This window comes from Pagrus pagrus, assembly GCF_965226575.1.
Source record: "Pagrus pagrus genome assembly, chromosome: 16".
NCBI lineage: Eukaryota > Metazoa > Chordata > Actinopteri > Spariformes > Sparidae > Pagrus > Pagrus pagrus.
In genome coordinates, this window is record NC_140200.1 from 16,524,252 (window position 1) to 16,546,887 (window position 22,636).

The 22,636-nt window shown below is 39.5% G+C and overlaps 1 protein-coding gene across 4 annotated transcripts in view; it reads right to left on the reverse strand.

The window, feature by feature from the left end:
* The window catches only part of sipa1l1 (signal-induced proliferation-associated 1 like 1), an 83,733-nt gene that overhangs the window by 43,806 nt on the left and 17,291 nt on the right, over positions 1-22,636 (reverse strand). For 3 of the 4 annotated variants that reach the window (XM_084378154.1, XM_084378156.1, XM_084378153.1), the window contains exons 3-4: positions 13,947-14,015; positions 1,705-1,772 (exon numbers count right to left, since the gene is read on the reverse strand). The gene's annotated coding sequence lies outside the window, so the exon portion shown is untranslated. The remainder of the gene's footprint in view (positions 1-1,704; positions 1,773-13,946; positions 14,016-22,636) is intronic. The other variant, XM_084378155.1, reaches the window with a different exon arrangement.

A 22,636-nucleotide genomic window follows, 5' to 3' on the forward strand; every position in this document is an offset into this window, starting at 1 on the left:
TTTTCTACCTCACATGTTTCAAAATGTAATAGTATTGCCCTAGTGGTCTTAAATGCTCCACAGCCATTTGAAAGCCAAACAGCTTTTCATCTCAGCTTGTCTGAATGTAGATGCACAATGGCAGGCCAAGACACAGAGGGAAGATAAGGGAAAAAAATAAATCAAACATTATTCTCTTTGAAAGCTGCCAGGCAGCAGGCAGACCAATGTGTTAGAGTTTCAGCCCAGAGCTTTTCAAAGTGAGATTGTAATTGTGTGGAAAGATAAACGTGCTTTGCTGATTTTTTCTCCTTCTGCAGAGCTTGTCAGTGGGGTGGGGTCTCCTCTCCGGCTCACTGAGATGTAAAAGGGGCTTTCTGGGTGCTCTGAAGTCTGCCGTTGTCGTCTTCTCCTCTCGTGTGTGAAATTGCAAAGGCGGTCTACGGCACACACTTCCCTATCCCCAGCTATCACAGAATGGCAATGGAGGCAGTGGGAGGAGATGTGCATAGAGATTTGACTGACTGATGAGAGAGGAGTCTTGTGTGTGCATGTGTGTCTGTGGAGTATGTGACTGTCGCTTGATAATGTAATATATATACATTTTGCCATGGTTCAGGTAGCTTAAAAGGTAGGGCTGTACGACAGACATCACACTACCTTTTAAGTGCTGAAGTTACCTGAACTTACCAGACTGTTCTACTTGTTCTAATACTTGGTTTTATCCACTTAGTTATAATATGCACATTACTTTACTTATAATTTTTCAAAAATCTCATGGTGTTACAATTTTGTGAAACTACCGAGTCAACCCTGCAATTTTGTTGCAGTATCATATTGAGATATTTGGTCATAAATATCCTGATATTTGATTTTGTCATCCTCTCCTAGCATTAATTAATTAGCATTAATATAATTTAATGAAGTTAAATTGATTACCTTTTAAGACCTTTTTTAAGACCCTTTCCATACATTTTTAAGACCTCAATGCCACTTCGAGTACAACTAAACAGTCTTAGTTTGTGGTAACTCCTTATCAATACAACATAATTCAAATAGGCGGGGTGGGACAAAGCTCAAGAGAATGAACTGAGTCACTAACCCAACGCAAGGTTTATTAGAACGAAACCATTAGAAAGCAGTATTTGACCAATACACAAAACAATTGACAAAACTAAAAATGACATATTTTAAACTGTGGTGAGTTTCATGGTGGTCATGCCATGTAGGAACTCCCTCACAAATACCCAATGGAGGAAGAAGTATAAAATCGTTTACTCAAGTCAAAGTAATAATACAATAATGTAAAAGTACTCCTCAACAGGTACAAGTCCTGCATTCAAAATCCTACTTAAGTAAAAGTACAGTATTATCAGCTAAAAGTATCAAAAGTAAAACTGGTCTGCATGGTCTGTCCTACACCAATGAGTTGCACAGAGTGTAGTCTTAACTGTAAAGTCAAGTCCACTAAAGTCATCCATATGACCACTGTGTTTCAAAACTGCATTTTAGCAGCAGACTGTCTCATTAGTCAAACAGATGTTTTTGAAGCACTGAGCCACAAATATGGAGCATCTCATTTCCATATTTATGACTCATTTCGTCATGACTCCATTGACATTTTATTAGTTCCATTGTGTCTCTTGATTTAATGAGATCCTCTCTCTTGCATTTCACCAAAGCTGGCATATGCACATGCTTAATAAAAATGTAAAATATTCTTACCAGGCCTCGATTTTTGAATAACTCTCCTTTGACTGCAGGTGCCTTTGTCTCTTGTCCACACAAATTACCTAAGAAGAAAAAGAGGAAAATGTTGCAAGTCAATAAAAACCTCAAACTGCTTCATCTTAGGAAATAAAGTTTATCAAAATTAGAATCATAATGAATGAGATGTGAAGATGAAGCAATATCTATCAAGCAATGACATTTAAATCTACTTCTGGCAAGTGAAGGAAGAGATTTACACTTGATTGAAGTCACTTGAAGTCACTGCAAATGACATATTCTTTAACAATAAAGTGTAGATGGCAGTTTTTGATATTGCCTTGCATTAGATTCTTCTTCTTTGTTGCATTTCAAATAACATTAAAATCCCTGATGCTGTGTCCATGAACACAAACTGTATTAACTGAAACCTCTTTGCTGCACATTATACATGGCTGCCATTTCATTAGGAACACCTAGGTAGAACTACTGAAGCAACATGTCCTACTTTCATGCAGTTTATGTTTATGTTGAAACTGTTTCAGGAAGGTGTTGATTGAACTTAATGGTTGTGTTTGGAGGCTGTAGTTTGTGGTCTTGATGAATTGTATTGCTTTATACTGAGAAGTGTATTCAAATCGTGTCCACCCCATGTATGTCAATGATGGAAGACTAAATTACTGGAAAAATAGACGATGTAACAGGTATCTAAAATATCAAAACCGCTGTCTTCCATAGATAATTTGTTTTTGGTTAAAAATACTTATCCTACCCGCTTCAAAAAAAGTTTTTTGAAGCTTTTAGATGTTAACACAGTGTCCAAACTGCCCTTACTTTATCCCTCTGGATTAACAGCTAGGATGATGGGGAAAAAAGAGATAGGAGTGATGGGAAATGGAGGTGGAAAAAACACACCAGGGATTTAGAGGAGTGAGGGACTGAGGATAAGTGCCACTTTGGGTTTCAGGTCCACAGTTTGCAACAATGACACAAATAGCAATGGCCTTCCTAAATCCCTTGAGTGCAAGCACGTGTGTGTATGTGTGTTTCCACTGCACCGCAGCAACACAGCTGAAACGACTGGTCAACAGACTAGTATACTGAGAATGCATACAGGAAGAAGGAGTTTACCTCAACATCACATGCACGACTGCCTTCTCGGATCAGTGACACAGTTTAATCAAAGCCACAAACCATTTCCACAGTAAGACAACAATACTCGTTTCACCCTCACACATAACACACACTTCCTCGCCTTCCTCCTACTGTGTTTCAGGGGTCTAAATGTCAGTTTCCCCTCCTCTGTACCTCTATAGTGCAAAGACATGTTTTTCATGTTATACTGTACATCTACATTCCTTTATTGAGTGAACACAAATACATCTATAAAGTGAAGATTTAGAACACGTGAAATACATGTGAATGTTATATACAAAGGATAACAGGATAACAGGATAGCTGTCCAACAATCCAGTACAATAATCACACATTACCTTCTATGGTTAGCTTAGAACACTTTTTGGTTGATATGAAGAGTTTTGTTGTTGTACTTGTTTGCATAATACTGACAAGTGTTCATGTTATTTTGACAATGCCAGTTTAATCACTATTGAACTAAACTTTTAAGTACTGTTGATCCCTCCATATCTAAACAAAGCCCATATGAACTACTGAACTACTGTGGCTTTGAAACATTCACACAGGACAGTGGTATCTGGGTCGCGTGAGCTCTGATGAATCAGGTCCATACAGCCGATTCCATTCGTGACAGGCTGATTTATAATTTATGGCTAGCAGAGAGGATTTGGGGAGGGTGGGGGCTGGTTGGTTGGTTGGTTGGTAGATAGAGTGATTTTCCCTGCAGGCTGGTCTGATATTTATAGACTGGTATAAGTGATGTAACTGTTATCTCACAATTCAAAGTATCACCTCAATACTCATTCCAAGATCTGTTAGTTATGCATGTTTGAGATGGAGCCTTTCATTCATGGCCAACAACACATGGAGGCCTGCAAGCATAAAGTGTTTTACTGGCCAGATGCAGTCAGCAGTCGGGCATGTTTGCTCTACAAGTTCTCTTTAGTGTAGCTGACACTAGGATTGGGCCGATGGCCGGTGCCATGTCCATCGCTGATGGCTGACGGTCATCAACAACTAAACCCTCTACCATCGTTACATCAAGAATATAAAAAGAAGTTATTTTTGTAGTTGATGCACTACATTGATATGGCCCGTTTTTCTATTTCCTTATTAAACCAGTTCTGTTTGGCAAACACAAGATGCTCGGTTACAATAGTGGCAGTGGTGTTTCTTTTCTGCAGGCTGCTGTTAGTACATTTCTTTCAATTGTGCCATTTTTGTTTGTGTTTTATTAGCTTAGCCTCCTCAGTATGGCTAGTCAGCTAACTTTGTCTCAAGCTTCAGAGGCTGAACGCAACTAGGGAACGAACATGTGGTGCGTGTACAAAGACACTTTTAAACCCAGCATGGGGATGTGTGTTGGAAGCTCATCAAGTGGCTGTCAGAGTGACAATGGGAAGCTTCTGTGACTACAGTGTTGAGCTGGTACGCAAATCCTGCCTCATGCCAACAGGGGACACTACCTCCAATACAGAAACACAGTAAACCAACCCCCACCCCAAAAAACTGTCATCTTCCATTGCATTGTTTCACTGTGGACATCATTATATGTCAATTCGTTAAACATTGCCAAACCCTAGTTGACCCTAAATTGTTTTGGCTGCTGTAGCTCTGATTTCATGGTATTTGAAACGTTAAGTTGGTAGGATATTTTATCAGGCACATTTTTCAGCTCTGTGTCATTCTGCTGAGGAAACCCCATTAAATAACAAGCAAATTTAGTTCAGGCTGCCCACCCAACCATGAGACAGACAGATGGCTGCTAAATGCACTGACAAGGCACAACATAAGTTCAAACAATTCCTGTAACACAAATTTTGCATAAACATTCTGAAAGTACAAATCTGGCTAAACGAGGTCAATACAAATAAAGTTTTGACAAAATTCCAGGTTTACATAACCAAAAACATAGTTTCACAACATTTTGGTCTAAGAAATGGTATAAGTGGCTTGACTGGAGTGGTATTATGGTCAAATTGTCAAAAATTGAAAAGCCATCACTGCTGCTCTGCTAGTCATTTTTTTTTTGGCTTTATTCATAGGACAGGACAGGAGAGATGACAGGAAATGGGATGAGAGAGAGAGAGGGGGGATGACACGCAGCAAAGGGCCGCAGGCTGGACTCGAACCCTGGGCCGCTGCAGCAAGGACAGAGCCTCTGTATATGGGGAGCGTGTTCTACTGCTGCTTGCCTCATTTTAATGAAATTGCAGGTATTACACATCTCATTACAACAGGCCTAAGGGGAAACTAGTTGTCGTTGCCTGCTGCTTAATTTTCTCACGACAAGAGCTATTATTCGTTTTGATTCGAGAAAAATCTATGTTGCTAAATGTTGCCGTATTGGTTTTACTTAGTACTTCGCCCTAAATGACTTGCATGTTAAATCACAGCAGCCATTAAAGGGACTCTTGCCACAAACACTTCCTGTCTTTAATCCTGCTATTACCTTCATGAACAGATGCAATACAGAGCTCTACTGCTAACAATCAGTGATTGGTAATGTATATTTTAATCTGAAGGCATCATTGATTATTGGAGTGTAATTATTAAAAAATTGCCTAAAAGTAGTAGCAAAAGGCTAACGTGCTAAACTGAGAAAAAATAATTTTAATCTCTGCAGCGCAAGCCTGACAAGCAAGTGCTTCTGTCTGAGACACCTTGGCACATGCTGACATTTGCTGCAAAACCCATGCTGTCACACCTTGTTCACTCTTGGGCGTCTCCATTAGACAATAAATAAGTGAACAGTGAAGAGCACACATGCACTCAGACACTCACAAACGAGGGTCCTACTAGCTCAGAGTTTCCAATCCATCCACTATCCACTTTGTGGGTTCGTCAAGCACTAATTAGATACTCTGTAATGGTATAAGTGCTGACCGACCGTATTGTCATTATTTTGATATGAAAATGTGGATACATTTGACCTCTCTGATGTAGCCATCGATACATGGGCCATGAATTCACAGCCAATCAGATGAAGTTCCAGCTACATCCAGCTTAGTTGTTATAAATTTGGTGGCAATTGCCAATTCAGCTGCTGAAGGATAGAGGAGCTTGTACTGACACTTCAATATTTGTTAATTTATCACAGGCCATATCGTCATCGCAATATTAAACAATGTTATCACAATGCCCAGGTTGTACTCATATCATGCAGGCCTAATTGGTTTCACCCTAATACTAGCAAAACTATACAACGCACTGGAAGAAAAATAAATCCATTTAACAAGGATGTGTGTTTTCGGCATAGAATGTACATGTCAAGTTGATTCAATTTGGTTAAACCAAACAATAATTGCTTGTGCTGATTAACATCATGTCTATCACGTCAGCTCAGTAAATGTTCTTCAACAAAATCTGCCTCCACAAAGGTATATAAAAGTACCCTGCCAGAAAGAGACAAGTGGTGAGCTACTAAGGTATGCAGCCGACATACAAATAGCTTTGGGGAATTCTCTGAATTACAATGAAGACATTTTGTGCATCACTGCTAAACTCTTCAACACAGAATTGCAATGCACTTATAAAGTTATTATTTTTCCCATCTTTTCTTGTCAAGGCTGTTTGTTGGCTGATCTGACTTCAACAGTGTGGTGGCAATGTTAAAAATAAAACCATTAAAAAGGTAAAATTAGGCCTCCGTATGAGCACTCGAGCCCATTTCTCTGACTTCATCCATTCAATTACACTTAATAGAGCAAAATGTCATAAAAATAGTAGAACACATTCTGGGCGAAAGGCTCAGTCAGCTGTGCTCAGACAGCAGCAATGAAGCCACCTGGTCCTCTGCAAGAGCCACCTCCGCACCACCACCAAGAGCCCTCTAATCTGTGCCAATCAGATGACGCTAAGCAGCCATTTGTTGTTGAACTGGGCACCAGTACACGCCCCCTCCTCATTTCAACAGCCACTGCAGACCCTAGCGAAATGCTGGCAACGTAGCAAAAGCAGGCGCAGCAGTGAGGGTGACAGAACTAGCAGTGTGGTGAATAATAGAGAGAAAGAACTGTGGTGTAATTAACACAGTGGCTGGGGGCTGATGCACTGTAGAGAGATAAAGAAAGGGAATGAAGAGAGGGCATTGAGAAAGAGGACGGAGAGGAGATGTGCTGGGTAAGATGAGATGAAATCAATTAAAGAGTGGCGAGTTTAGGAAAGGAACATTTTAAATTAAAGGGAAATGAGAAGCCAACACAACTGAGAGGACTAGAGTGAGAGAGCAAACCAAACCACAGCCCTGTCATCAAAATTAAAGAGCAAATAAAATCCTGGTAACGGGCAGCAGAAACTCTATCATACTCAAATTATATGACCCATTTCATGCATTTCAAAATAGTGGTAAACAAAAGATCAGAGATGGAGGGAGAAAGGCAGCGACCGAACAGAAATGTAGAAGATAATGACATGTTTCCCAGCAGGAAGTTCATCTCAGCATGGTCTCACTAGCGGCGTTTCAATTTTGTACGGCCATGTTCCCTTTTAACTGGTAGCAAGTATATTTTCAGTCTTATGAAAGTCCACAGAATAAATGAGGGTGTCTCGTTATCCATTGCCTTGTTGTATGGGTGACTTATTTAGCCACAGAGAGAAAAGCCAAGGATTACAGCTATCAGAAAAGAGCTGCAGATTTCCAAAATGGCGTAGCTCTGCGTGGGCAACAGTGAACAACACTGCAGTAAGGAGAGGAGTGAGTGGGACTGAGAAGTGAAAGCAGCTCACTCTATGCAAGAAGACAGAGGAGGATAGACAGATACATTGATAATCAGTGGAGAAATGACAAGAATGAAAAATGAGAAATTAAGAAAGAAAATATGAATGAAGCCACAGAGGAATCTTTCAGTTCCCCACCTGAGCTATCAATCTTAAATTTTAATTTAAAAGTGCATCTCTTTCTCTCAGCCCTCTGTCCACACTGAACAGCCTTTCAAACCCTGACTGAGCTTCTCCTCAGTTGTCTCCAATGTGAATGAATTCTTAGAAAGGCAGGCTTAGTGTGTACGGGGAAGAACAGAGCCTTTCTAAAACAATGACGCAAGCCTCCCCTGTCAGTCACAGGCTGCGTTGCAGTAAAGTTAAGATGAACTTTCTGTAACCTCTAACATTCTCTGTGATCTCTCATTTTAAATGTCAAAAAAACTCATCAAGCAGCACAGGTGCCATCATTAAGCAGTATTTGCGCTGATTTCGTCAGACTACACAACAATCATAGAATGATTTCTATCAGCACCGCGGCACAGCAGCTTGAGAATGACTGCTGGTTATTTATAAATTTGCCATTAAATCCCTATTTCATACATGCTGCCTTGTCTGACAACAGAAATAGAAAAATAAGTAACTGAGAACATTATATGATTAATTTGGCTGCAGTGTAACAAAAAATAGGGGACTGAACGGTGGTTAAATGGGCTGAAACGCTGCAAAGTAACTTGCTGTGTGGTAGGCCAGGGATTTAGCTCCTGTTCAGGTGTTTCAGGTGGCAAATGTCTCTACAAAAACAACATTTTAAAAAGTAGACGATTTAGTGTTAACTAAAATTAATATGGGTAGAACAAACAATCCTGGTCAATCCCACAAAGATCAAGACCTGCACTTAAGAACCAACTAACAGACAAAAAAAGCCCAACAAAATACACATTTACGACATAATATGACAATAAGGTGTAGGTGAAGTTTAACACAGGTGGCTGTAACGTGCAGTGAATGTATATGGTAAGGAAACGCTCTTCCCACTTTTGCAAGCCTTTTCTTTAGCTAAGGAAGCTGTCTCACATTTCAACAGGAAACACATCTCAGCCACTTCCTGCTTCCCCGGAGGAAGTGGCAGATCCGCCAGGGAATGACTGAGCCAGTCACACTCATTACTGAAGTCTGAGTGATTTTCAAGAAAAAAAATGAAACCACCTACAAACTGGTTCTGCAGTAACTCAATAAAAGAAAGATTATCTGCTTAAGTCTTCGGGTGTGTCAACTCAACTCTGCTGCTTTCATAACACATGCTCTCTTTTCTATTAGGACTACCTACATCTGCTGCTATTTTGCTAATTATGCAACTGCAGCTGTAAGAAGTTTAAGTGAAGAGTCTCTATAGATTTTATAATCAGTTTTTTCGTCCTGCTAGTTGTTACCTTCTCACAAGATATAAATCTTTGCCACTTCCTCAGTGTTTTTAAATAGCTCAAGAATCAAAAACCACAGCATGTAAGCTTCACTTTAAGGTTTACGTTTTTAGATTTACAAAAAGGTTCCTTAATACGTTACTCAGACTTCCTGCAGTCTTGGATGTCACACAAAAAACAAATGTTTTTTTCTACTGTTGTAAAATACTTTGTGACATTGCCTTAGAAAGATGCTACATAAATAAACAAATATAAACAAACATTTCTGGCAATCTGGTTGATTTGTCTATGCAGGCTGAAAGTAATTAACTATGCAGGTTCTACTGCCACACAAACCAGTTATCATGCCAAAACACAAGATCTAACAATAGTACAAAATTAAACCACAACAAATTCAAAGGTAAGGGCTTTTTTGCATCAACATTTCCTCTATCTTTTCTTAGTTTGTTCTCAACACTCTTTGATTACTGAAATAATTGTGTATTGCATTTTAACACCCAAAAGCAGGGTTCTCTCCAAAGAAAGTACCGGCGATATTGCACAAATGTGAACCTTAACTTCATACTAAAATTTGGCATTAAAAAAATGTGCTTTTTTATATTTACAACAGAAAATATTTGAATAGGAGCAAATAACAGTACTAAGACTGATTCAGGAAATGAAAATCAGTTGTGATTTTACAATGAATGCTTCAATCAGCCATGCAAACACAACACTTCGTCTATGTAAATGCATATCCCTAATACACCTGTAAGGTAGGGCGACTGGATGAATATGTCGACTGTCTGCAATTGGCCAAGTCCATTGACTTTTGTTTTTATGAGCAATTTTTGTCATTTTATTTTTATTTAATTGCAGCCTCTGAATATGGAGTGAGAGCTGCTGCTCAGCAACAAACTCTCATTTAGCTAGCTAACCCAGTGATACAAAGAGGCCAGCAGCATCGAGAGAGGCTGCCAGAAAAACAGCGTGTACAGCCAGAATATTTTCACATCGACTGCTACTGGATTAAAGGACGATTTATTTTCAACCAGAGTTCATGATTGGTGAAACTGTGAAACAACAAACAATGTGTTTTCGTTGTGTTTGAATAATGCATTTTTAATGATAACGATGAAATTAGACAAGTCTTATTTCGACTAAAGGTAGAACCTTGAATTCAGAAGGTATATGCAAGTTTTTTTAGTGTGAGACTGTATTTCCTTTTTTGACATCATGTAAGTTTATTTTGTTTATTAGACTACAAAGCTAAGAAACTACAGGGGTGGGTCTTCTCATCACTAGGGTGGGGCCCAGGATTTTGACAGTTTTGGGGCTGGTTTTGGCTGATTCGAAGATTTTAACATATCACTTATTTATCCACCAGAACAATCTCAAAACATTCGATAGATGGCCTTGCACTGGATCATTTGTAGAACTGCCCCAAACAACCAACCCTGTCAAATCTTTTACATTAGTCATGATGGAAGAAACAGCAATAATGAGCCTGAAAACCATCTGTTTTGACCTAGAAAGACTGAAAAGAAACAATGTATGCTTCTTTTTTCAACGTTCACTCTATTTCTCTGCACTGCAGTCATTATCCTAAGGTACCAAAGGTGGTGGTGGTTTGAATGAGATCTGACTCCCCAGGATACACCCATTTACTGAAATTGAGACTGAGCAGCATTGACCCATAGTTGCTCTGAGACCATTTTCAAAACCTACACACTGCTAATAGACCCTGTTGCAGTATGAAGTAAATTGCAGCATTTGTATTGGGGCTCCTGTTGACAGGTAGGCAGAGGTTTTTGCCCAATTATAGGGGGAAAGGGATGAAGCAGGATAAGGCGGACCACTAGAATAGACCTAATGAGGACGTGGTATGATTGCGGTGGGACTAGAGAGACACACGCTCATTTGTGCCTATAGCAAGTGTATTCGATTGGTAGAGGATGGGCAGAATGAAGTGGCAGAGAGAGCGATAGAGATAGATAGGGAGAGATAATGGAAGTGAGAAGGATTGATTCCTCACTCAATGTGAGAGCATGTGGGAGGAGATGAGTTGCTGAGACTGAAAGTGGGAATGAGAGCGATGGATAAGGAAAGTAAGTGAGTAGTCAGTTCATCAATTCAACTATCCCTTTACTCTTTTCTTTCAACTCATCCATCCATCCTTACTTGCATCTCACTCATAAAAACACAGCTGGCAGAGGCGGTGCTCGGGGAACCATCCGTAATGATACAAGCCCTCAAAGTATAGTCTCACTGCATGCAAACACATCTAAGCCTGTAATACAAGCACTGACACTGGCACTAGGAACAGAACAAATCCTGAAATAACAGGGCAAACATATGATGGGAAGCGGCTGTTGTGTTCAAAGAGAGTCCGTTTTCATTCAGACATCATTTAATGGGTCTGCAGTCTGAATACAGATGGAGCTACTGTGTATCCTTGACACCAACATCCAACCAGACATCCTCATATAATCAGCATTGTTCTTTGGTGAAAGAGGTTGCTTCTACAATCATAGAGAAACAATGTCCAATTAATGTAATGCATGCCACTGTATGTAAAACATGCTTTCCTACAAAAGTGTTAAAAGTACTTCTTGAACATAAAGTGAAAAAAACAAAAAAACAATCCTTTTCCCTTCTGTTAGGAATATAACTATTAATGGTGCTTCGTCTCTGTCACTCTGACTCAATGCCATCTGAATCGACACTCGCACTGAGGGTGTCTTCTTAAGTGAGAGTGATTGGAAGATTTTATACTGCAGTTTGGAAGATTTTATACTATCGTGTGCTTCAACTCTTTGAATCCCTCACCCGCTAACACACTGATTGGCAGCATATATCTCATCCAACTGGCACGCACACTGTCTTTCCCCGGCTAGCAGCGATGTGATCTTTGGCTGCGAGCCATCCTCGGACATGGCAGCAGTGTGCTTATTCCTAATGTGGTACAGCATCAAACATTTAAATTTTTGCATTTCTAGGGGAAATGTTCCCACACTGAGCTTCTTTCAGCGTGCTTCACTTTTCACCTCAGACTGCTCTAGCGAAGCCATTAGCAGACAGTGTGTGTATGCAAATTAAGCTATAGATCGACGTGTAACGGGTCAAAAATATTCTCGCCGGTTAACCTATTGACGGTATCCCATTGACATTGACAAACTGATTATGGCCTCTGTTGACTTTGCAGAGTAAAATCTATGTTTTGGCGGAACCAAGGCTTTAAATGGGAGGCATAAAATTGGTTAAATAAGCAATGCAATTAGGTCTGAGCAATATGATGGTATAAACTGTGCAACTGTGGAAATGTGTCCACCAATAGAGATTTGACTTGAGGGGGTCATCTCTTAATTTGTCCGCTACACATTTGGGGCAGGTTATAGCTATTCAAGGCTAGTGTGAGGGTTGGTGGCAGTAATGCACCCCTAGCTGGTTTGCCAACCACTGCAGAAGTAGAGAGTGAAAAGAAGAGCTAAAGGAGAGTGTTTTGTCTCATGAAAGGTAGTTGTTTATTTTAATAAATATATAACTATATTTCAATAAAAAGTATAATAAATTATTTTAAACAATTTCATTACCGTAATATAAAAATACCTACAGTATATGATTAGAGAAGATGTTGGCCATGTCGGTCACACTTACCCATAATCCATCTAAAATAAACTATAAGCAAAGACAGACTTAGCTTTGTCCAGTACCATATCAACATAAAAATGAAAAAGATTACATGGTATCTGTGTACAAAAAATTCTGGATTTCATTTTTTGACTTCCAGAGTCCGAAATTATCAGACATCCGCTGACTTTATTGACCACTGCTGTTACTTTTGTACTCTGGCAGCTTTTAATAAAAAGTCACAAACACTTTTCCCCTTTCTGTCTGATCGCCCTCATTACATTCCTTTCTTCCACTGACTATTATTGTCACTGTCTCTCTTCCCTGGTGTGTTTTTCTTTCACTCTCCACACTATCTCTCATTCCTAGTCTTTCTCCCCCTCTCTACTTCATACTTGTGTGAATATAGTAGTGCCTGTATCTATGTGTCTACGTGTGTGTGTGGGAGGGGAGGAGAGCAGGATTTCTGGCTGGAGGAGGAGGTGAGAGAGATAGAAATAAGCGAGAGAGGGAAAGAAACACAGAGAGAGAAGCAAAGCATTTACTGGAACAAAACATGCTGTTTCAATCTCATAGATAAGGGCCGCCTACTCACCACTTTTTATCTCAAAGCAGATTACTCCTCATTTTTACAATCCATATTATTCCCAAAGTTTTGCAGACTCTATTAAATGATATGATGAATTATATTCAAATTTAATCAAATATTGTCCTGCCTACCATATTTGCGTTGCTAGACCCATCACCTGTCTAGTGTCTATTTAGAAACTCCATATCTGAAGTGAACCCATTTCTGTAGGTGGCATTAAGGCCTGTCAACCCGACTGTGGGCAATGGTAATAACACATTTAACAATAAACGGTCTTGCCTTTGTAACACAATCACAGTGATAACAGGCTACAACAAATCCTCTATAAAATGGAGGAATGCAATTTAATTCTTAACGGAAAAAATAATGGAGTGTTGGTCATCTTCTGGAGGTCGCTTTTAAATCTATTATTACAGCAGTGGACACATACGCACATGCATGGTCACAGGTGGTTTGATGAAAGAATTGTTATGTTAAACAAGTAACTGCAGAGAAGTACAAGTTTAGACATGGAAATAAAAAAAAAACTATTTTGAGGATGTAAAAAGGCAAGCATGTCGCTATAAACTTGATGGTAGTCACTAAAGGCGATTACAATTACAGACTAGTATTGGTGCTCTTTCTCTTGGAACAGCTCTATAATACAGGGTCATTCACTTCAAGAAGTAGAGTGGTCTTTCTTTGAAAGAACAAGTGCAAAACAAGGACAGTTACCTTGACGACATATGTACTTAAGTGCTGCCTTATGTATTTATGGACAACAGAACCATCAAACCTGACTGAGAAAGTTGGATACTCACTGACGATAATAGTGTCTTCTCAATGCCAGGGAACTACAGGTGACACTGGCTATAGGCTCTCAGGAGACCCTGAAAAAGAGATAGGTATTATTCCAAAATGCCTGATAGATATTAAATCATCATTTAGCTGAATAAATTAAATCAGACTTAGATTTACTTGATCAGGAAATCCCTTGTACATAGTGAAGTAATGCCAATTTAGAATAAGGAGCAATCATTTCCTAGAGGCCAGGATATAAATGAGTGCTTTAACTGTGTTGGAAACTATGCATATTGTATCATAATAAATATAATTATAATACAAAAATGTAAGTTAACCAGTCAATGCAATACACCCAGCCTGATGAAAACCTCAAAACAGGAGGGGGTTATTACTGAAATGTACGGCATGTGATAAATGAGAAACCATTGCATGCGGTTTATGATATTGGTTTGTTGATATTCTTATCTAAAAAGAAAGAAATCCCACTGAGAACAATGACCTCTTTTAGATCAGAGTCTTGATGAAAAAAAGATAACAGAGACAGAGAAAACAACAACAGCCTTGGCTTTTCTTTTGATAATGCACATTTTGAACTGTGATCTAGAAAGGTATTCCCTCAAGTATCTGAAAAGGCTGAGGAGCGATATCCTAAACTTTGACAAATAACCGACTTAGATCCAGCTAACTTTACCGATCCTTTAAGAAATGAGAGCTGATCTATTAAAAAAGATGCATTTTGTTGTCAACTCCAAAAACCTATAAGCAAGAATGTTAACCAGTGCAGTTGCAGTGTATTCACAGCTCAAACAAGTCATCTGGTAGTTGCACACTGACACACATCTATTTCACTTCCTCTCTGTGAAGGTTGGCTGGATTTCCTGGAGAACTGAGCCAGCAGCCGCCAACTCTGCACACTGCAGAGACACTTGTTATAAATTCCATCTGTGTGGTCCCGTGAATTTCATTTCATTCACTCATTCATTCATTTGAGTTGACTTGATTAGTACTCTCGACTACCAACTTTAACATTCTGCTTACCACCAAATATATAATCCAGTAATTATCTTGGCACTATGGTTTGACAGATCTGACAAACACAATACGTACGGCCTTGAGTTGATGTTCTTGAGAGCTTAATGAAGCCAGCTCTGCCACTGCAATTTAGAACAGCATTTCACTTATCTATTCTTTCAATAACATACCTTTTTGAAATGCCAACAAAATTTGGATCTTTCTATCCACTTCCATCCATTGAACAGGCAGCATTCAGGATGAGCTGCAGCTGGCAAAAAACTGCATTACTTCTTGCTTCCTATCGTAATAGACTAAGAATTTGTTTTTATATTCCAATTCTCAACTTATTCTCCAAACCCATTTGTATCCTCTGAGCCTTAACTAGTCAGCTTCATTGCCATCTCTCTATATGCCAGGCTATTAGTGCAGACTGCTGAACTGGACATTGAACCCCTCCGTCTTCTGTCTCTGCCTGCTGGCATTCAGCCTAATGAGGCTTGCTAATGGTCCACCCATGTCAGTTTGAGGGAAAACCTTCTACTCATGCAAACTGGAACACATGTAAACAGTTCCACTTCTACCACTATCCGCAGTTGCTTGGTTGATGAAAGGACAAACATAACCCAAGCATGAGTCAACTTTCAAAACCTCTGTCTGTCATCCTATTATACTGTATCTCACACTCTCCATTCATCCTTCTCTGCTAGACAGATCTGTGGCTGATAACTTGGGCTACTACAGCTGCTTTAGCCCTGTGACAGAATTAAAGGCAATGTGAGGGATGACAAACTCAGGAAACCACAGAAAGAATAACTGCCTCCACTACTGGCATACATTCTTACCACTTATTCATCAACAAAATAAACAAAAGATTCTTTTTTTCTGTTGTCTCCTGGCTTAGAAATCTGAGTCTGATTAATGGTCAGAAAATGACCGCCAGCAGACACAATCATGACCCACATTTTTAGGAGATAATAGGAAATGGAAATGAGCATACCAGCTGGAATGAGACATACAGCACAGTGACTAAGTGGACAACCTTTCGTTCCACCCCATCGCTTATCCACTAGGACGCTGGCAGTGGCTGCTGCTGCGTGGTCAAACTTCGATTGGCTTAGCAAGGCCACACTCTCACAGGAACTGGTCCATTAGTCATGCTCTGTTAATATTACTAGTTAATGATTGTGAGCCCTGTTTCAACACATTTATTAAGTCTGGCCTCTGTGTATTCATGCGAAATGGGAGCTGGTTAAATGTGAACCCAAAGACTCTTGTTTTTGACAGGTTTGTTTCCTAAATTCACAGGTAAATCCATAATACTAATTTTTCGCTCTTTTCAGTCTTTTCATGTCTCCTTCTTCACATAATGTTTTGGACATCAGTCGACATGGCAACGGTAAAAGCTTCATATAGCATCTGGATCAGCCCAAGTTGCTAAATTCTTAAATCATTTATTGAACATAAATAATTGTAAACAATTCTTTATTTAGAGGAATGCAATGGAATTCGAGCTTTAAAAGAAACTTAATCAAATCAAGCTTTAAGACAATTAAGATGATCAAGACAATGCTCGTCTTAAATCTGCCGAATACTATGAGAGAGTTTCAGAGAGAGGGCAGACAGATGTCTGAGAAATTCAGGTTTTGGAGTAGAGAGAGAAGAAGGAAAGAAGAAAATGAGAAAGTCAAAACAGGTCAGTGCTGGTAAAGCCATAGTGGGGGCTGGCAGGAGATTTCATGTCTTAGGCCAAAGCCACAAGCCTCTCCAGATGCTTTTACACCAGTCCCTGGAGCTAGGCATAGGGCACATTGCTGTACTTTGAAATTAAAACATATCAAAAAAGATCAACAAGTCTCCTCTGTGGGGGATTCCCGGGAAGTCAACAAGGATTTTTCAACAACAGCTTGTGTTTGCAACTTGTATAAAATACACACTGACCTCTTTACCTTGGAGATAGATAGATTTTGTGTGCTTGTTTAAGTTAAGTATCAATGTCAAATTAAATCTGATAAATAGTCCATAAAGGTAACGTTTACACGACTGTCGATTTTGCTAGTATAATGCATTCCTTGTTGTAGATTTGAAGCTTGTTCCATCCATTAGCTTTGGCTATAAAACAAAACGCAATATAACAAAAAGAGACTGTGATTAAGAAGAATGTGTGCTTTGGCACATTTTTTTAGGAGACAGCTTGACAATACAAATCATGCTGTGGTATACTGGACTTAGACAGAGCATTAGCTCAAGTTGCAGGTCGTAAAACAGACAATGTCCAGATGTCTGGCAGGACGCACAAGAAAGCACAGGAGGATTTAAGGAGCTGGGTCTCTTTCCAGTCAGCTACTGATGGTCATGGTTTCTCCTAGTTGAGAATCAAATCCTTTTTGGGAACCACACTGGAAACACCACAGAATTCAGAGGAATTTGATCCCTATTTCTTTTTAAATTTGTTTTTGAAGGGATAAAGTTGGCTTTGATGAATATTTTTCTTAATGTCAACAAACTCCACAAAAAGACCAAAACAAAAAGTGCAGCAGTCCATCCTAATACTTCTCTACCCTGTCTGTGGCACTTTGCAGTGAGTCCTACAGAACACATACAATTAATGATGGATTACACTAACACACCAATCAACCAAAACATTAAAACCACTGACATGTAAAGTGAATAACATTGATCTCTTAATAATTACATTTTGGGCTGGGTCCTGGTATTCATGTGGATGTTCTTTAACAGTTGAGGGTCATGACAAACAGCTCAAGGTACCAACGTGGCCCAAAGCTCACGTGATCCCTGGACTATCGAATAGTGTTGTCAAAATTACCAATATATAGTTAAATATTGATTCTTAATATCTGAAACTGTTTCAATTCTCACTCACGGTTTCCCCGCAGAACTTTGCATTGTAAAGAGATGATCAATGTTATTTACTTCACCTATCAGTGGTTTGTACAGTTTTGGCTGATCGGTGTATAGATACATGGAGCATTTTTAAAAGGGCAGGAATATATCGTACATTTGTTGGGACTGTTTTCAGTTGCAAATAAACACATATTTGGTATTCTAATGAGTATTTATGGCACCTGGACAATGTATGTGAGATTGACTTTAAATCAACTACAGTTTCCATGTTCACTGTAATGAGTAACATGTCACCCAGTGAAATTGTGTGGCTCTTTTGTGTGTTTTTAGCAATTTGGGATAACAATGAGGAAAAGTGATAAACTCACTCACAAGCATTAGGATAAATTCATTGTTAGTTTTTGGTTTTCAGGGGATTTGTTGACTTTGATAAAAGAAACAAAACCACAATCACAAAATGGCTTTGAGGAGTGTAAAAACTTTAGACAATAGCTTTGTTAAACATTTAATATTTATATTATGTTTGGCAAAGGTTCAGTTTCTTTTTCCAGACATCAGGAGATTTTGGCATAAATCTGGACCCTACCAACAGTTGCCAGGCTGGCCCAGGGTGTGTCATATTTTCACCATATCAGTCTTCTCTAAAGAATGCTGTCAGGAGCTCAGAGGAACAAAAGATAGATGACATGAGAGACTGAAAATAACCTTCCACACAATGACACACTTTTTCCTGTTCTGGTCTAATCATGGAGAATGATGAAAGCCTGAGCCTCTTGCAATACAGAGAAGAGGGAATTAATGATCCTGACGATTGGCTTTTGTATTCTTTCACAAAGAATCCAATTGATGTGAATTAGGCTCGGCCAAAATATGCTTGTAAAAAATTGCCATTGTTACCCATTTCTTAAGCACAAATTCAAGTGTTTCCATGTGTGCCATTTAGTTCTCACTCCCTGTCCAGTTGAGAAGAAGCATTTAACCTGGAAGAATAATTAGCACCTTTTAAGTACTTCTTATGTAACCCACTCTACCTAAGCCTGGGCTCTAATCCTCAGCTGGCAATGCTTTACAGATGACAAGACTGTGGAAAAAAAACTCGGCTGCACTGATGTAAAATCAACACCTTTTTTTAATGGCCTATAAAAATACCAATCTCACACCCCTTACTAAGAGAATAACCCACATTACAGGAGTGAGTCAACAAAGTGTGTGGTACAACGTGATAAATAGAGGGAGTGAAGAAGCGTATTGTATAAAGCCCCATGAAGGTGTGTGGGGAAGCTCAGAGAACTTGCAGAAACTCAAAGTGCATCAAATTCTCTGTGGATTTGATTTCAAAGCCATTTCAAAGCCACCTCGAGCCAGCATAAGCAGCTTTGTTCCTTTGCCACCTATCCTCACTTTCTGCCCATTCTAGACCTATCTTCATTGTTTTGGCCACAGCTCTCTATCAAGTCTCAGCTGCCTGCTTTTCACATTCCTCAGTCATGGGGACGTAAGCTTCAGTTTTCCTCTCCCACACTCTTCAACCCTTTGGAAAACAGGAATACATCCTGGCGGAGCCGCTGTATCAAATCTATTTATCGGTTAAACCTTTCTTCAGAGCGGAGCCTGGATTAGGCCTGCTTTTAGCTGCTGCTGCTATTCAGCAAAACCTGGCGTGTGTGTTTGCTTGCACCGACGGCCAGTGAGCTTTGACGGGCCAAGCTATTCGTGAAGCTCCCGACTTGCCAGGAGGAGTTCACCCAACGGCCACAAAAGCGTCCGACTTACTGTCATCAGGGTAAGAGTCATTAGTGTGTGCTTATGACTGATGTATATGTCCATGTCTATGCAACTTTGTGCAATTTTCCACAAGTCACCATACTAGGAGCCTCTGCAGAGAATTAATGTTAATCACAAGAGTATTGAAGAGAGAACGTTAAGGGCCATGGCAGCGACGTGGTTGTTTTGTTTGCCAAATATCACTGCAATCATGCTAAAAAGATGAGAAGAAATAAGGACAGAGGAAAAGCGAAAGAGAAAAAAAGTCTGTATGTGTGTGAAGAAGCCTGGGAATCATCTGTGCAGAGGAGACTTGAGAAAATGTGGCAAAAAAGAAAAGCATGACCAAAGTAGCAGATCCTCTGCTATGACTGTAAATCACACCAGTCCACAAGGAAGAGAAAGAGAGAGGACAAACAGAAAGTGTTACCCAGAAGGACAGACTAAATCTGAGTAAAACGAAGAGTTGAAGGCCAAAAAAGGCTACACACAGAAATATATAAGATAAAGTGAAGCAGAAAAGAGAATGTTAAGTTGGGAGGACACTACACTTCTCTTCCTTTTAGAGTTCACAAGTTCAACTGGTAAAATCTTTCCGTTCTCTTTGCTCTTCCCCCATGACTCCAGTGCGACTACATAAAAAAGAAAAGCCAAAAATATCAAAGATTCAGGTAGCCAAGGAAGTGTGTGTATCTGTGTGCGTCCGTATGCATGTGTTTAAGTGCATCTCTAAAAGCCACCTGCACCTTTCCTCCTGACACCAACTTGGAACAACATTAACATCTAATCCTTGTGGTCAAACTAGCACCGTAGAAAACTATGTGTTCAGCACCTCTGTCTGCCCACAATCTGGCAACGTAGTTATCTCAACTGTGTGTGTAGATCTGTGTGTTGTCTACTGGGATCCAATTGTGTGGTAAAACCGTAATAATGAAAGCTATAAATCACTGCTACCACATCCCCAGCCTCAAAGCTCATAAAACTCCTGCCCACAACAGCCTGACAACAAAACATGCTGTTTTTTAAGTTTCCTCTCTCCAGCTTTTCTTTTCTTTTCTTTATAAGTGTTCACACAATAAACAGGAGCAGTGGTAAGGGTCGTCATGGCACAGTCAAGTCACCATGAAGACTCTTACATCTTTGTTTCACCCGACTAGATTTCTCTAGACACTTAGGAAAGTATCTCCAAGGAAATTGTGGCTTTTTGATTTCTCTTTTATCATAAACCAACTACTGAGTCACATGCAGGCCTATGAACTCTGGTGGGATGAAAAAGGGGACAGCTGTGAGAATAGGGTTGAACTTCGCTTTGCAATGCCACTGCCACTGGACGAAACACAGCACTTGAAGATGACTTACACCATGTTTTTCCCCACTGTAAACATAAATGATATCGATTCCTGTTGGTAAGATAAACCTCTAAAAACTAGCTAATACGGTTTGGTAAAAAAGTCTGACACCACACTGAAAATATCTAATATTGTCACTTAAACAAGCCAATAATCAAAGTGAGGGGATTCAGAAAGTAAATGAGAGTGTCAGAAGTTAGATGGCTATTGTAAGCAAAGAGAAGCTTTATCAGTATCAAATCATGGCTTGACTCAAGGTTTCTTATACCGCTATTATACCAAAATTAAAGTGTATCTGTAGGTTTTTAAAAAGTGAGTAAACCCACTAGAAAAAGGTGTTTGACTTCTTTCCTATTGCCAAGAGACGAGTTTGCCTTTTTGTTTTTTTTTCATTGTGTCACTTTCATTATCACAAACACATTAGAAGCACAGGGAACAATAGAAAGCAGCACATCATATACCTCTTGAGACAGTACCCAAAGGACACTGAAACTTGTTTTTAATAAGTCTGAATCAATAAAATTCTGAATTAGACACATTGTTTTGAGCTGATAACAGAAGTTACTAAGGAGTGAGACATCTCACTTCTTTCCCATCTCTGTAGCACATTGGCAGCACCGATCAGGCGGCTGTAAAGGCTAAGTCAGTGACATGGAAGTCACTAACAGTGTTCACTTTTTATATTATCAATATCATATCATATCAATATCTCTGAGAGGGTCCTGCCTTTGCATGGACACTCAATAAATAAAAATTGGTTAAACACAAATCATGAGGGGGGCATTTTTTCATTCAAAATTGTGAATTTTGCCAAAAAGGAAACAAGTTTGCAGCTATGCATATGTGTGTCTAATTTGGACAAGATATATTTTGCAACAACCCATCAGTCAGTCTGCAGACACTGCAGGGTATTCTGTACACTGAAGGCACATGCTTTGTTTATTTGTGTATATATAATAACAGATGAAGCCGTTTGTAATTGACAGCCAGAGCACTAATTTTTGCAAATGGATCTAATTCATTTTTCTCAACAATATGATCTGATTTCTATTCTATGAAGTATTATTAACTTCATTTGTCTGCAAGTGTGCTATTTCATAGGACACAAAAGTCAGGAAATTTGAGTCAACACTAGTCAGTGATGTGTGCCAATTTACCAACCACACACATACGCTTGGCAAGGAAAAGCAGCTCCTAAACCAGACTGTGAAAAAATTGCAGCTCTAACATCAAGGTAAACAAAAGACAGAGCGTGAAAGTGTACGCTAACGCTTTTAATCCTGACATCTGAAGACAAAAGCCCAGTACTTACAGCAATTAGCACAGAGTCTTGTTCTCACTCTTGTCTTTGTTTTGCTGACACTCTCAACAATCTGAAAGCACCAGACATAGTCCCAGGTAGCATCATTAACAAGCAAAGCCAAAAAGAATTTCTGACAGATTCTGTGGGCGGACAGCTCGCCGATCAACTTCATAGGAGAGCGGTCAACTGTAAACGACTGCATAAACAAAGTTCCATGTTTTGACAGAAAGAGAGCTAGCTCCCTCGGATTGGTGGTGTAGTTCCACAATTAAAAGTCTTGGTAGTCGGTAGGTAAACATAAACAGAGGTCCACTAGAATGAATTCAAGCCAAACCCATTAGGTATAAAGCAATGCATCCCTTATCTTTACATATTCTACAAGGTGGGTCTTCTAGTGACTCTTCACAAAAGTTGT